Raw genomic sequence first — 13897 nt, 5'->3', positions numbered from 1 at the left:
GCCCCGTGTTGGGTTTTCTGCTCAGCCGAGAGCCTGAGCCCTCTCCCTTTGTTGGCCGCTCTGCCTACTTGTGCCTTCTCTGTCAAATAAGTAAATAAAATCAAAGAACAAAAGAAAGAAAGAAAAATACTCATAAACTAAAGATGCTATTAAACAATGTATTTACTAAAGGGAGAAGATGCTTTGGGAATAGAAGAACCCTAGGCTTGCCTCATCGTCCCTTGAACTCAACTAGATAACTACCAAATCATCCCAAAACACCAGAAATCAGAAATTGACGGGAAGACTGGCAGAACAAACTCCACAACTAAAGGTAGAGAAAAACCCATGTGAAGAAGGTATGAAGTGCAGAGACATGGTTTGGGAGAGAAGTGGATCCTGGCCCCTACAGAGAGCAGTGAGCCACCGTGGCGAAGAAGGGCAAGAGACAGACTAGCACCCACATGTGGAACACAGATTCCCATAGCAATAGCTTGGAAACCAAGAGGGGTCAAATTTCATGAGTTCTTGCTAACAGTGGAACTTAAAGCCTAGAGTTCTAAAAGTCTGCAGGCTTGGCTCAAGGAGAGCCTAGTGGGCACTGGGACTGTTCTTGGAGAGAAGGCAGGGTGAAGAGCCCATGGAAACAACAATCTGAAGAGCATCTGGGGCACACAGTGGGGAGATTATTTGCTCATCTAAATGGCAGTGTTTGCAGAGAGACCTCTCCAGAAATGAAGGAACTGGCCTGCACCACCACCCCGGCCCCTGCCACTCAGCATGAGCACCAGGTCACCTGCGGAACCAGCACACCCCTCACTGCTTAACTCGCTTATAGCAAGCCCCACCGCACCCACTGAGCTGAACTGGTACTCCCTTCAGGCTTGCCTCAATCCCAGCACAGTGGGCTCCCTACCCCTAAAGACTGGCACAACCTCCTGCCCACACCACATCTCCCAACCTGGGAGTTTTATAGGGCCTCAGTTCAGGCAACAGTGGCAACAGGTCTTATTTCACAAGCAGATGAGAGCACATTTAGTAAAAACTCATCACATTCAGGCCAGGGACTAAACATTGCTCACAACAGGCAAAGACAGTCTCTGCAGATGGCTGGCCTAAAGGATAAAGTAACCAGAACACAACAGGAGAGAGAAGGCAGCACACAATGGAGACAGTCCCTGAAGTGCCAGACCCTGGGGAACTGGGGACACTACATTGTAGGGCAGTACTAGACCAATTTCTTCATAAGGCCATTACTGTCAAGAACAAAAGACTTAACTATCTTCCTAACACAGAGAAATAGGCACAGGACCTAGAAAAAATGAGATGACAGAGGTATGTGTCCTAGAGGAAAGAACAGGACAAGGCCACAGCCAGATATAAGCGATATAAGTGAAACAGATATAAGTAAGATGTCTGATAAAGAATTTAAAGTCATGATCAGAAAAACAGTCACTGAACTTGGGAAAAGAGTGGAAAGCATCACCAGGAGGATTAATACAGAGATAAGGAATACCATAGCAGAGGTAAAGGGCTCAATAAAAGAAACAAGAAACACCCTTGATGGAATGAACAGCAGGCTGGAAGAAGCAAAGGAACAAATGAGTGACACAGAAGGCAGAATAATGGAAAGTAATCAAGCTGAACAAAAGAGAGAAAAAAGAGCTATGAAAATGCAAACAGATTTAGGGAACTTAGTGACTCCATCAAACAAAATCACACTTGTATCACAGGGATCCCAAAAGAACAGACAGAAAAGGGGACAGAAAATTTATTTGAATAAATAAGAGCTGAATACTTTCCTCATCTGGAGAAGCAAAGATATCCAGATCCAGTAAGTACAGAGAACCCCCAACAAAGTCAAGAGAATCCACATCAAGAGATACTATAATTAAAATGGCAAAATGTAGTGATCAAGAAAAAAAATTTAAAGCAGCAAGACAACAGAAAACAGAAACAGAAGGGAAACTCCATAAAGCTGTCATTCGATTTTTCAGAACTTTGAAAGCCAGATGGAGTGGCATGATATATTCTAAGTACTAAATGGGAAAAACCTCCAGCCAAGAATAGTCTATCCAGCCATGAATACTCTAAACAGCAAGGCTATCATCCAGAATACAAGGGGAGATAAAGAGTTTCTCAGAGAAACAAAAATTAAAGGAGTTCATGACCACTAAACCAGCCCTGCTAGAAATATTAAAGAGGATTCCCTGAGAAGAAAGGAAAGACCAAAAATGACAGTATGATTCTAGGAAACATAAAAGTGTTAAAAAAATGAGTATTTCTGTAAAAATTCAGTTAAGGAACTCACAAAATAAAAGGATTCGGAGTATACACCATATACTTAAAATGTGGGGAGGAAAGGAGTAAAGAATGGTTCCAATTTAAATGATCATCAACTTAATATAGACTGACATATGCAAAAGATGTTACCAATAAACCTAAAGGTAAGGATGCCGGGGTGGCTCAGTTGCTTAAGCGTCTGCCTTCAGCTCAGGTCATGATCCCAGTATCCTGAGATCAAGTCCCACATTGGGCCCCCTGCTCAGCAGAGAGCCTGTTCTCCCTCTGCCTGCCGCTCCCCCTGCTTGTGCTCTCTCTAACAAATCAATAAATAAAAATCTTTTTTTAAGTATAAATAAATGGACCTAATGGTAACCACAAATCAAAAACTACTAATAGATAAAAAAGAATAGAGAAAGGAATCCAAAAATAACACTAAGGTAAACTAGTGAGCCATAAACGAGAAAGAAAAGGCTCAGAGAAAAACTTCAGAAACAATCACAACACTAGGACTAAAACAGTAATAAATGTGCATCTGTCAATAATTACTTTTTTTTGTTAAGATTTATTTTAGAGAGAGGGGGAGAGAATGTGCAAGTACAGACACAAGCGTGCAGAGTAGGGGCAGAGAGGGATGAGAAAAATCCTCAAGCCAGCTCCTCACTGTGCACTGAGCCCAATATGGGGCTGACATCATGACCTGAGCTGGAAATCAAGAGTTGGACGCTTAGCCAACTGAGCCCCCAGGTGTCCCTATCAATAATTATTTTGACTGTAAGTGGACTAATTGCTCCAATCAAAAGACATACAGTGACAGAGTGAGTAAAAAAACAAGACCCACCCATATGCTGCTTACAGGAGACTCATTTAAGACCTAAAAACACCTGCAGACTGAAAGTGAAGGAATGGAGAAACATTTATCATGGAAATGATATCAAAAGAAAGCTGGAGTAGCAATACCCACATCAGACAAAACAGATTTTAAAACAAAGACTATAACAACAGACAAAAAAGGGCACTATACCATGGTCGCCAAACTGTGGAAAGAACCAAGATGCCCTTCAACGGAGGAATGGATAAAGACGACATGGTCCATATACACTATGGAGTATTATGCCTCCATCAGAAAGGATGAATACCCAACTTTTGTAGCAACATGGACGGGACTGGAAGAGATTATGCTGAGTGAAATAAGTCAAGCAGAGAGAGTCAATTATCATATGGCTTCACTTATTTGTAGAGCATAACCAATAACAAGGAGGACATGGGGAGATGGAGAGGAGAGGGGGTTGAGGGAAATTGGAAGGGGAGATGAACCATGAGAGACTATGGACTATGAAAAACAATCTGAGGGTTTTGAAGGGGCGGGGGCTGGGAGGTCAGGGGAGCCAGGTGGTGGGTATTATAGAGGGCACATATCGCATGGCGCATGGAGCACTGGGTGTGGAGCATAAACAATGAATTCTGTTACACTGAAAAGAAATTTTTAAAAAAGTTAATTTCATCCCAAAAAAGGGGGGGCAATATATAATAATAAAGAGGACAATCCAAAAAGATACAAAAATAGTAAATATTTATCCACTCAATATGAGAGTACTCATATGTATAAACAGTTAATTACAAACAAAAAACCTAATCAATACTAATGTAATAATAGTAGGGAAATTTACTTACTTGCTTATTTATTTACTTATTTATTTTTCAGCAAAATCTACACCCAGCATGGGGCTTGAACACACAACCCTGAGATCAAGAGTCACATTTTCTACCAACTGAGCCAGCCAGTGCCCCAATAATAGTAGAGAACTTTAACACCTCATTTACATCAACTGACAGATCACCCAATCAAAAAATCAACAAGGAAAAATAGCTTTGAATGACACCAGATCAAGGGGATTTAACAGATATATTTAGAACATTACACCCTAAAACACAGAATACACATTCTTTTCAAATGTACATGGAATATTCTCCAGAACAGATCATATATGAGGCCAAAAAACAAGTCTCAACAAACTGAAAAGGACTGAAATCATAACATGCATCTTCTCTGACCACAGCACTACACAACTAGAAACCAACCACAACAAAAATCTGGAAAGACCACAAATACATGGAGGTTAAATAACATGTTACTAAACAATGAAAGGGTCAATCAAGAACACAAAGGAGAAATCAAAAAGTACACCGGAACAAATGAAAATGAAAAAACATGGGGTCCAAAACCTTTGGAATGCAGCAAAAGCAAAAAAGGAGGGAAGTTTACAAAAATATAAACATACCTAATGAAGAAAAATATCACATGAACAACCTAAACTTACATCTAATGGAGCTAGAAAAAGAACAAACAAAACCCAAACCCAGTAGATGGAAGGAAATAAGATCAGAGTAGAAATAAATGATACAGACACAAACAAACAAACCCCCCCCAGTAGAACAGATACATAAACCAGCAACTGGTTCTTTGAAAGGATCAGCAAAATTCATAAACCTCTACCCAGACTACTCAAAAAACAAAGAGGGGGTGCCTGTATAGCTCATCTGGTTAAGCATATGGTTCTTGATTTCAACTCAGATCAAGATCTCAGTGTTGTGAGCTCAAGCCCCACATCAGGCTATGTGCTCAGTGTAGAATCTGCTCCAAAATTCTCTCTCTCCCTCTCCCTTTGCCCCTCCCCTTACTCTCTCTCTAAAATAAATTACTTAAAAAAAAAAAAGGATCAAATAAAATTACAAATGAAAGAGGAGAAAAAAACCAACATCACAGAAATGCAAACAATTTTATTTATTTTTTTTAAAGATTTTATTTATTTATTTGACAGAGAGAAATCACAAGTAGACAGAGAGGCAGGCAGAAAGAGAGAGGAGGAAGCAGGCTGCCTGCCAGAGCAGAGAGCCCGATGCGGGACTCGATCCCAGGACCCTGAGATCATGACCTGAGCCAAAGGCAGCGGCTTAACCCACTGAGCCACCCAGGCACCCCAGAAATGCAAACAATTTTAAAAGAATATTATGAAATACTAACACCAAAGAATTGGACAGCCTAGAGGAAATGGATATATTCCTAGAACATATAGCCTACCAAAACTCAATAGGAAGAAACAGAAAATTTGAATAGATCAATTACCAGCAAGGAGATTGAATTAGTAATCAAAAATAAATAAATAAATTCCCAAAGAATGAAAGTCCATGACCAGACAGCTTCACAGGCAAATTCTACCAAACATTTAAAGAAGAGTTAATACTGATTCTTCTCAAACTATTCCATAAAGTAGAAGAGGAAAGAAAACCTCCAAATTCACTGTATGAGGCCAGCATTAATTACCCTGATACCAAAAGCAGATAAAGATATCAAAAAAAAAAAAAGAGAGAGAGAGAGAGAGAGAGAAAGGAAGAGAGAGAGAAGAGAGAGGAAGAAAGAGAGAGAGAACTATAGGCCATAATAACTTTGATGAACATCAATGCAAAAATCCTCACAAAATATTTGTAAACAGAATCCAACAATACATTAAAAAAATCATTCACCACAATCAAGTAGGATTGAATCCTGGTATGCAATGGTGGTTCAATATCCACAAATCAATCAATATCATACATAACAATAAGAGAAAACACAAAAACCACATGATCAACTCAAAAGATGTAGGAAAAAATCTGACAAAGTACAGCATCTATTAATGATAAAAGTCCTCAACAAAGTAGGTTTAGAGGGAACATACCTCACATAACAAAGGCATATATGAAAAACTCACAGTTCACGTTATAGTCAATGGCAAAAAACCAAGAGCTTTTCCTCTAAGGTCAGGAATAAGACAAGGATGTCCACTCTTATCAACAGAGTACTGGAAGTTCTAGACTCAGCAATCAGACAAAAAACAAAAGGTATCCAAATTGGTAAGGAAGAAGTAGAACTTTCACTATTTGCAGATGACATGTTACTCTACACAGAAAACCCTAGACTATACCAAAAAACTACAAGAACAGATAAATGAATTCAGTAAAGTTGCAAGATACAAAACAAACGTAGAGAAATATGTTGCATTTCTATACACCAATAATGAAGCAGCAGAAAGACAAATTAAGAAACAATCTCATTTATCACTGCATCAAAAATAATAAGATACTAGGAATAAAGCTAATCAAAGAGGTGAAAGACCTGTACTCTGAAAACTATAAAATACTGATGAAAGAAACAAAAAATGACATAAAGCAATGGAAAGATACTCCATGCTCATGGAATGGAAGAATATTATTAAAATGTTTATACTACCCAACGCAATCTACACATTTAGTGCAATCTTGACCAAAATACCAACAGTAATTTTCATGAACTAGACCAAAAAAAAATCCTAAAATTTATGTGGAACCATAAAAGACCCTGAATTGCCAAAGCAATTTTGGGTGGTTGGGGGCGGGGGGAACAAAGCTGGAGGTATCAAAATTTCGGACTTCAACTTACATTACAAAGCTGTAACAATAAAAACAGTATGGAACTGGCACAAAAACAAGACACATAGATCAATGGAACAGAACATAAAAACCCAGAAATGAACCCACAACTGTATGGTCAATTAATCTTCAACAAAGCAGGAAAGAATATCCAATGGGAAGAAGACAAACTCTTGAACAAATGTTGTTGGGAAAACTGGACAGCAACACGCAAAAGAATGAAACTGAACCACTTATTTACACCATCCACAAAAATAAACTCAAAATTGATTAAAGACCTAATCCAAATGTGAGACCTTGAAACCATAAAATCTAAGAAGAGAGTACAGACAGTAAGGTCTCTGACCATCAACTGTTGCAACATTTTTCTAGATATATATCCCGAGACAAGGGAAACAAAAGCAAAAATAAGCTATTGGGATTTTATTAAAATAAAACGCTTCTGCACAGCCAAGAGAAATAATCAACAAAACTAAAAGGCAACCTATGGAATAGGAGAGGTTATCTGCAAATGAAATATATGATACAGGGTTAGTATCCAAAATATATTAAAAAAAAAAAAAACCTTATACAAATCAACACCCAAAAACAGATAATCCAATTTAAAATGGGCAGAAGAAATGAACTGATATTTTCCCAAAGAAGACACACAGATAGCTAACAAACACATGAAAAGATGCTCAACATCACTTATCATCAAGGAAATGCAAATTGAAACTATAGTATCACTACACACCAGTCAGAATGGTAACAATCAACACAAGAAACAACAAATATTGATTAGGATGTGGAGAAAAAGGAACATCTTGCATAGTTGGTGGGAATACAAACTGGTTCAGCCACTGTAGAAAACAGTATTGAGGTTCCTCAGAAAGTTAAAAATAGAACTATCCAATGGTCCATTAATTATGCCATCGGGTATTAACCAAAAAAATACAAAAATTCTGATTCAAAGGGATTCATGAAGCCATATGTTTATAGCAGCATTATTTAAAACAGCCAAATTATGGAAGCAGCCCAAGTGCCCATCAATAGACGAATGGATAAAGAAGATGTGGTATGTGTGTATATCTATATAATGGAATATTATTTGGCCATAAAAAAGAATGAAATCTTGCCATTTGCAATGACATGGATGGAGCTAAAGAGCATAATACTAGGTGAAATAAGCCAGTCAGAGAAAGACAAATACCATATACCATATGAGATTTCACTCAGATGTGGAATTTAAGAAACAAAACAATCAAAGGAAAAAGAAAGAGGTAAGCCAAGAAACAGACCCTTAACTATTGAGAACAAATTGATGGTTATCAGTGGGGAGATGGCTGGTGGGGGTGGGTGAAGTAAGTGATGGGGATTAAGGAGTACATTCTTTGTGATGAACACTGGGTGATGTATAAAATTGGTGAAACACTATTATATACCAAAAACTAATATAACACTTTATACTAACTATACTGGAATTAAAATAAAATGAAATTTAAAAAAAAATGAATGTATTTACTGACAACTATGAAAAGCCTTCCCTTATGTATATTAGGTGACCACAGAATTTAATATTCAAACAGAGACATTCTTAACTGAAAAGGGTTGATATTTGATAATTATACTGGAACAAGAAGCATATAAATTGACATTCGAAGACAAACCATCCACATACACGGTTACTTATTTATCTGACAGACACACCAACAGAGGAAACATAAGCTGGGGGAGCAGCTGAAGGAGAGGGAGAAGCAGGCTCCCCGCTGAGCAGGGAGCCCGACGCAAGGCTCTACCCCAGGACCCTGGGATCATGACCTGAGCATAAGGCAGATGCTTAACAACAGAGCCACCCCAGGCGCCCCTATATGGAGATTTTTACAGAGAAAACAATTTATCCAGAATTTGCTTAAAAATAAACAGGATGAGTGCGGGTGGTAAAGTGTGTTTGGAGGTACAGATGAAACAAGATTAACCATGAGCTAACTATTGTTGACACTGCATGATGAGGATATATGGAAGTTTATTATACTGTAGTCTGTATTTACATATGTTTGAAATTTCTCATATTTAAAACTCTGAAATATATTACACAGAGTCTAAACAATAATTTTTTAAAGTCATTTGCTGACTTACTATACTAAATCTGATATTGTTAGTGCTAATAACTTACATGATCACAGGTGGAAACAGAAACAAATGGAAATCAATAATTCAAAAGAATTTTCCCATCAAGTTCCATCCCTTTTATTAGAATAAAGTAAAACTATGTCAGTGTCCAAGAGCATGAACTTTCTTTCCTAAACAGACAATTAAATTATTTCAAGCACAAAAGAAAAAGAAAATCCTCAGAATCTCTTCTGTAAAAAGAAAAATGAATCTCTTCTTTCATTCTCTGTAAAATGACAATGAAGTTCTTAGTATATAGAAATAAATGTCACTGAAACACTAATAAGGAACAATCTCCAGAGATTTTCTTTACTCCAAATACAATATAACCTGCCTTATTCTCTGTCATCTGCCCAGCAGTGAACACCTAGCTTGTCAGCCTGCCCCTACAAAGCATTCTATACATAGCAACCAGAATCATCATCTTAAAACATGAATTAGAATTTTGGTGGTTCAAGAGTGCAGTGTAAGAAGACACTGAACTCACCTCCTACCAAGGTCACACTGAATTTATACCTACATATAAAGCAATTCCTCCTGAAGAAGAATTGAGGGCTCATTAAAGAGCTTCTGCACCAAAAAAAAAAAAAAAAAGAGGGAACACACTTAGAAAACGGAAGGAGACAGAAACACTGCAACAACAGGAATCCCACCCCAAAACACCATCCTGCAGTGGGGAGCTATATTACTGAGGGGCCTGTGATTCATGTATCCCAGGGCACAGCGAGAAAACAGTGACTTCAAGGGCAACTACACCACACGTGAAAGAAACTCATTTACTAACTCTTGAGCATACACGAGACAGAAGGAAAATTGCTCGAATTCTGTGGGTTCAGAGGCACTAGAAAGCCTCTCCACCTTGATAGCATGAACAGGAGCAAGGTATACATGCTCTAGCTAGGGTGCTAAGGTCTCCCAGCACACTCCAGACCCCAACCCACCCTAGCTCCAGGTGTCCCACCAGGGCAGCTCCTGTGCAACATGCTACAGGCTACTCCAGCTGGCCTTACAAGAAATGTTAAGGAGTCTTTAAGTGGAAAAGAAAAGGCCATAACTAGAAATAAGAAAATCAACCATAACTACAATAAGTAGTTAAGGGATAAAAAATGAACATATAAAGTATGAAGTAAAAAACATAAAACAGGATAAAGGGTAAAAACAGCGTTTTTAGAATTTATAATGTGTCTGAACTTAAGTGACTATCAACTACATATAAAGATCAATATGTATGAACCTCACAGTAACCACAAACCAAAACCTACAGAAGATACACAAAAAATAAAGACAAAGGAACCCAAACATAACACTAAAGAAAACCATCAAACCACAAGAAAAGGGACAAAGATGGGGCACCTCGGTGGCTCAGTGGGTTAAAGCCTCTGCCTTCGGCTCAGGTCATGATCTCAGTGTCCTGGGATCAAGTCCCGCATCGGGCTCTCTGCTCAGCGGGGAGCCTGCTTCCTCCTCTCTATCTCTCTATCGTCTGCCTCTCTGCCTGCAGATCTCTCTGTCAAATAAATAAATAAAAATCTTAAAAAAAAAAAAAAGAAAAGGGACAAAGAGAAGAAAAGGGACAAAAAGAGTTACAAAAACAACCAGAAAACAATTAACAAAATGTCAATAAGCACATATCTATCAATAATTAATTTAATGTAAAGAGACTAAATGCTCTAATCAGAAGATATAAGGGTGGGGGTGCCTGGGTGGCTCAGTGGGTTAAAGCCTCTGCTCAGGTCATGATCCCACAGTCCTGAGATCGAGCCCCACATCGGGCTCTCTGCTCAGCAGGGAGCCTGCTTCCCCCTCTCTCTATGCCTGCCTCTGCCTACTTGTGATCTCTGTCGAGTAAATAAATAAAATCTTAAAAAAAAAAAGATATAGGGTGAATAAATTTAAAAAAAAAGATCCATCTATATGCTGCCATAAAAGACTCCAGATCTCAAGACACACAAAGGCTGAGAGTAAAGGGATAGAAAAAGATATTCCATGCAAATGTAAATGAAAAGAAAGCTGAAGTAGCCATACTTATATCAGACAAAACAGACTATAAAACAAAAACTGTAACAAAACACAAAGAAGGAGGGCGCCTAGGTGCCTTAGTCAATTAGGCATCTGCCTTCGGCTCAGCTCATGATGCCAAGGTCTTAGGATCGAGCCCCAAGTCATCAGGTTCCCTGCTCAGCAAGAAGCCTACTTCTCCCTCTCCCTCTGCCTGCACTCCCCCACTTATGTGTTCTCTCTCTCTCTGACAAATAAGTAAAATCTTAAAAACACACAACACACACACATACACACACACAGAAGGGCATTACATAATGATAAAGGAGTCAATCTGATAAGAGGATATAACATAGGAGTTGTTTTAATATTAATAACAAATATTAATGGATATAAAGGGAGAAATGGACAATAATACAATAATGTAGGGAAAATTATACTCCCAATTATATCAATGCATAGATCATCTAGGCAGAAAATCTGTAAGTAAACACTGGCCTGAACCACCACCACAAAAAAAAAAAAAAAAAAAAAGAGTAAGTTACAGGTCAATATCCTTGATGAACACAGATGCAAAAAACTTCAACATGATATTAGCAAACCGGGGAGAGAGGTAAGATGGTGAAGGAGTAGGGGAGAGTCATTTTATCTGGTTCCTGGAATTCAGCTAGATAGCTATCAAATCATTCTGAACACCTGTGAACTCAACTGGCAATCTGAGAAAAGAATTGCTGCAATTCTACAAATAGAAAAGCAATCAATTTTTGCAAGTTAGGAGGTATGAAAAAGTGAATCTGAGGCAATATATCATCAGAAGATAAACTGTAGGGGGAGGAAGCCTCTATAAGTCTCAAAAAGTGATATAAGCAGTGGAGAACCAAAAGCAGAACTTTTAGAAGTCTGCTCCATTAGGGGATGCCCCTGCCTGAAGGGCGCTCAGGTGGCAAAGAACCCAAGGTGCGACAGTGTGATCTCAGGATACCTGGGGTCACAAAAAAACGGGGTTATCTGAGTGTGGCAGAGTTTCCAAGTATCGGAGCAGGGAAGCCAGCTACAAGTAGTAAGCACAGGTTTGAACTTTGTGCTCAATGTTGGCATAAACTGTAAAACGAAGCCCAGTCGTGTGACTGCTCTGCAAGCAGGAGCCCAGCAAGAGGCAAGACCATGGCAAGACCCCATTCCCTCCCCCAGGAGACCAGCACTGGCTTGCACCACTGGAGTCCATAAAGTTTGGAGAATTGAAACGGGGCACATGCCTGAGATTAAAAACACTTGATCATGGGACGCCTTGGTGGCTCAGTCAATCGGCTGCCTTCAGCTCGGGTCATGATCCTGGGGTCCTGGGATTGAGTCCTACATCGGGCTCCTTGCTCAGCAGGAAGCCTGCTTCTCTCTCTGCCTTTGCCTGCCACTCTACCTACTTGTGCTCTCTCCCTGACGAAAAAATAAATAAAATCTTAAAAAACTAAACAAAATGCTTTATCATAGGCTGCTTGAACACTGAATGCAGACAGAAACCAAGGAGACAAGAGTGATTGCTTTTCTCTGAGGGCACACTGAAGAGTCAGGGGTGCAAACTTTCAGCTCCAGGGCTGGATATTGGGAAGCTGCAATTTTCATACCCCAAATTGGTGCTGAAATCAACCAGTTTAGATTTTAGAGAACAAAAGCCACACACACAGAGCAATCTGGGGTTGCTTATACTGAGCTTGGCCCCCTGGTAAGGGGGATGCAATTCCACTCAGGCAAAGACACCTGAGAATCAGCCCAACAGGCCCTTTCCCCAGAAAACCAGCAGGAACTTCCAGCTAATACCAAGTTTACTGATCACAGAGAACTGTAAAACTCCGGGGAAAATCAGAATTTGTGGTTTTTTTCTCACAATTCTTTAGCCTTTCAGTTTTAAGTTTTTTCCTTTTCAGCCAATTCCCTATTTTGTCAACTTTTTTAATTTCCATTTTTACATTTATGTTTTTTATATATATACATATATATATTTCATTTTTGGCTTCCTTTCATTGCATTCAGTTTTATTTTTGTATATGTATATAAGCTTTTATTTTATAATTTTGGTATCTAGTTTCTAGTTTTGAATATTCAAACCAAAATACACCCAGGACCTACTTTAATATTCTGTTCTGTTCACCTCTGTTTGATTTTATTCTCTATTATTTCTTTTTCGCTTTCTCATCTCTTCAAATTAGTTTAGTATATATTTTTCTGGTGTCATTGTTGCTATTTTTTATTTTTTTCTCTCTATCACCTACTCTTCTCTGGACGTAATGACAAGATGGAAGAAGTCACTGTCAAAATAAAGAGAACAAGAGGCAGTACTCACTGACAGGGATTTAATCAATGTGGGTATAAGTAAGATGTCAGAACTAAGAATTCAAAACAATAATTATAAAGATACTAGCGGGGCTTGGAAAAAAACACAGAAGACACTAGAGAATCCCTTACTGGAGGAAAAAAAAACCCTAAAATCTAAAGAGGTTGGTATCAAAAAGGCTATTGCTGAGATGCAATAAAAAATGGAGGTCCTAACTTCTAAGATAAACGAAGCAGAAGAGTCAGTGCTATAGAAGACAAAATGATGGAGAATAAACAAGCTGAGAAAAGGAGATAAACAAATACTAGATCATGAGGGGAGAATTCAAGAGATCAGTGATAGTATAAAGTGAGACAATATTAGAATAATTGGGATCCCAGAGGAAGAGGAAGGGGCGGGGTTAGAAGGTTTATTTGAGCAAATTATACCTGAGAACTTCCCTAATCTGAGGAAGGAAACAGGCATTCAAGTCCAGGAGACATAAAGAACCCCCCTCAAAATCAATAAAAATAGGTCAACACCTTGACATATAGTGAGATTTGCAAATCTCAAAGACAAAGAGAAAATTCTAAAAGCAGCTCGGGGACAAGAGGCCCATTACCTACAAGGGTAAAACATAAGGCTGGCAGCAGACCTATTCACAAAGACCCAGCAGGTCAGGCATGACATATTCAGGGTGTTAAATGAGAAAAACATGCAGCCAAGAAT

General features: G+C 38.7%; 1 protein-coding gene across 10 annotated transcripts in view; it reads right to left on the bottom strand.

The window, feature by feature from the left end:
• The window catches only part of EXTL3 (exostosin like glycosyltransferase 3), a 142558-nt gene that overhangs the window by 38477 nt on the left and 90184 nt on the right, over window positions 1–13897 (bottom strand). The window lies entirely within an intron of this gene.

The sequence above is a fragment of the Mustela nivalis genome (assembly GCF_964662115.1).
Source record: "Mustela nivalis genome assembly, chromosome: 4".
Lineage (NCBI taxonomy): Eukaryota > Metazoa > Chordata > Mammalia > Carnivora > Mustelidae > Mustela > Mustela nivalis.
Note: the sequence above shows the minus strand (reverse complement) of the source record. Positions and strands in the feature narration are given on the sequence as shown.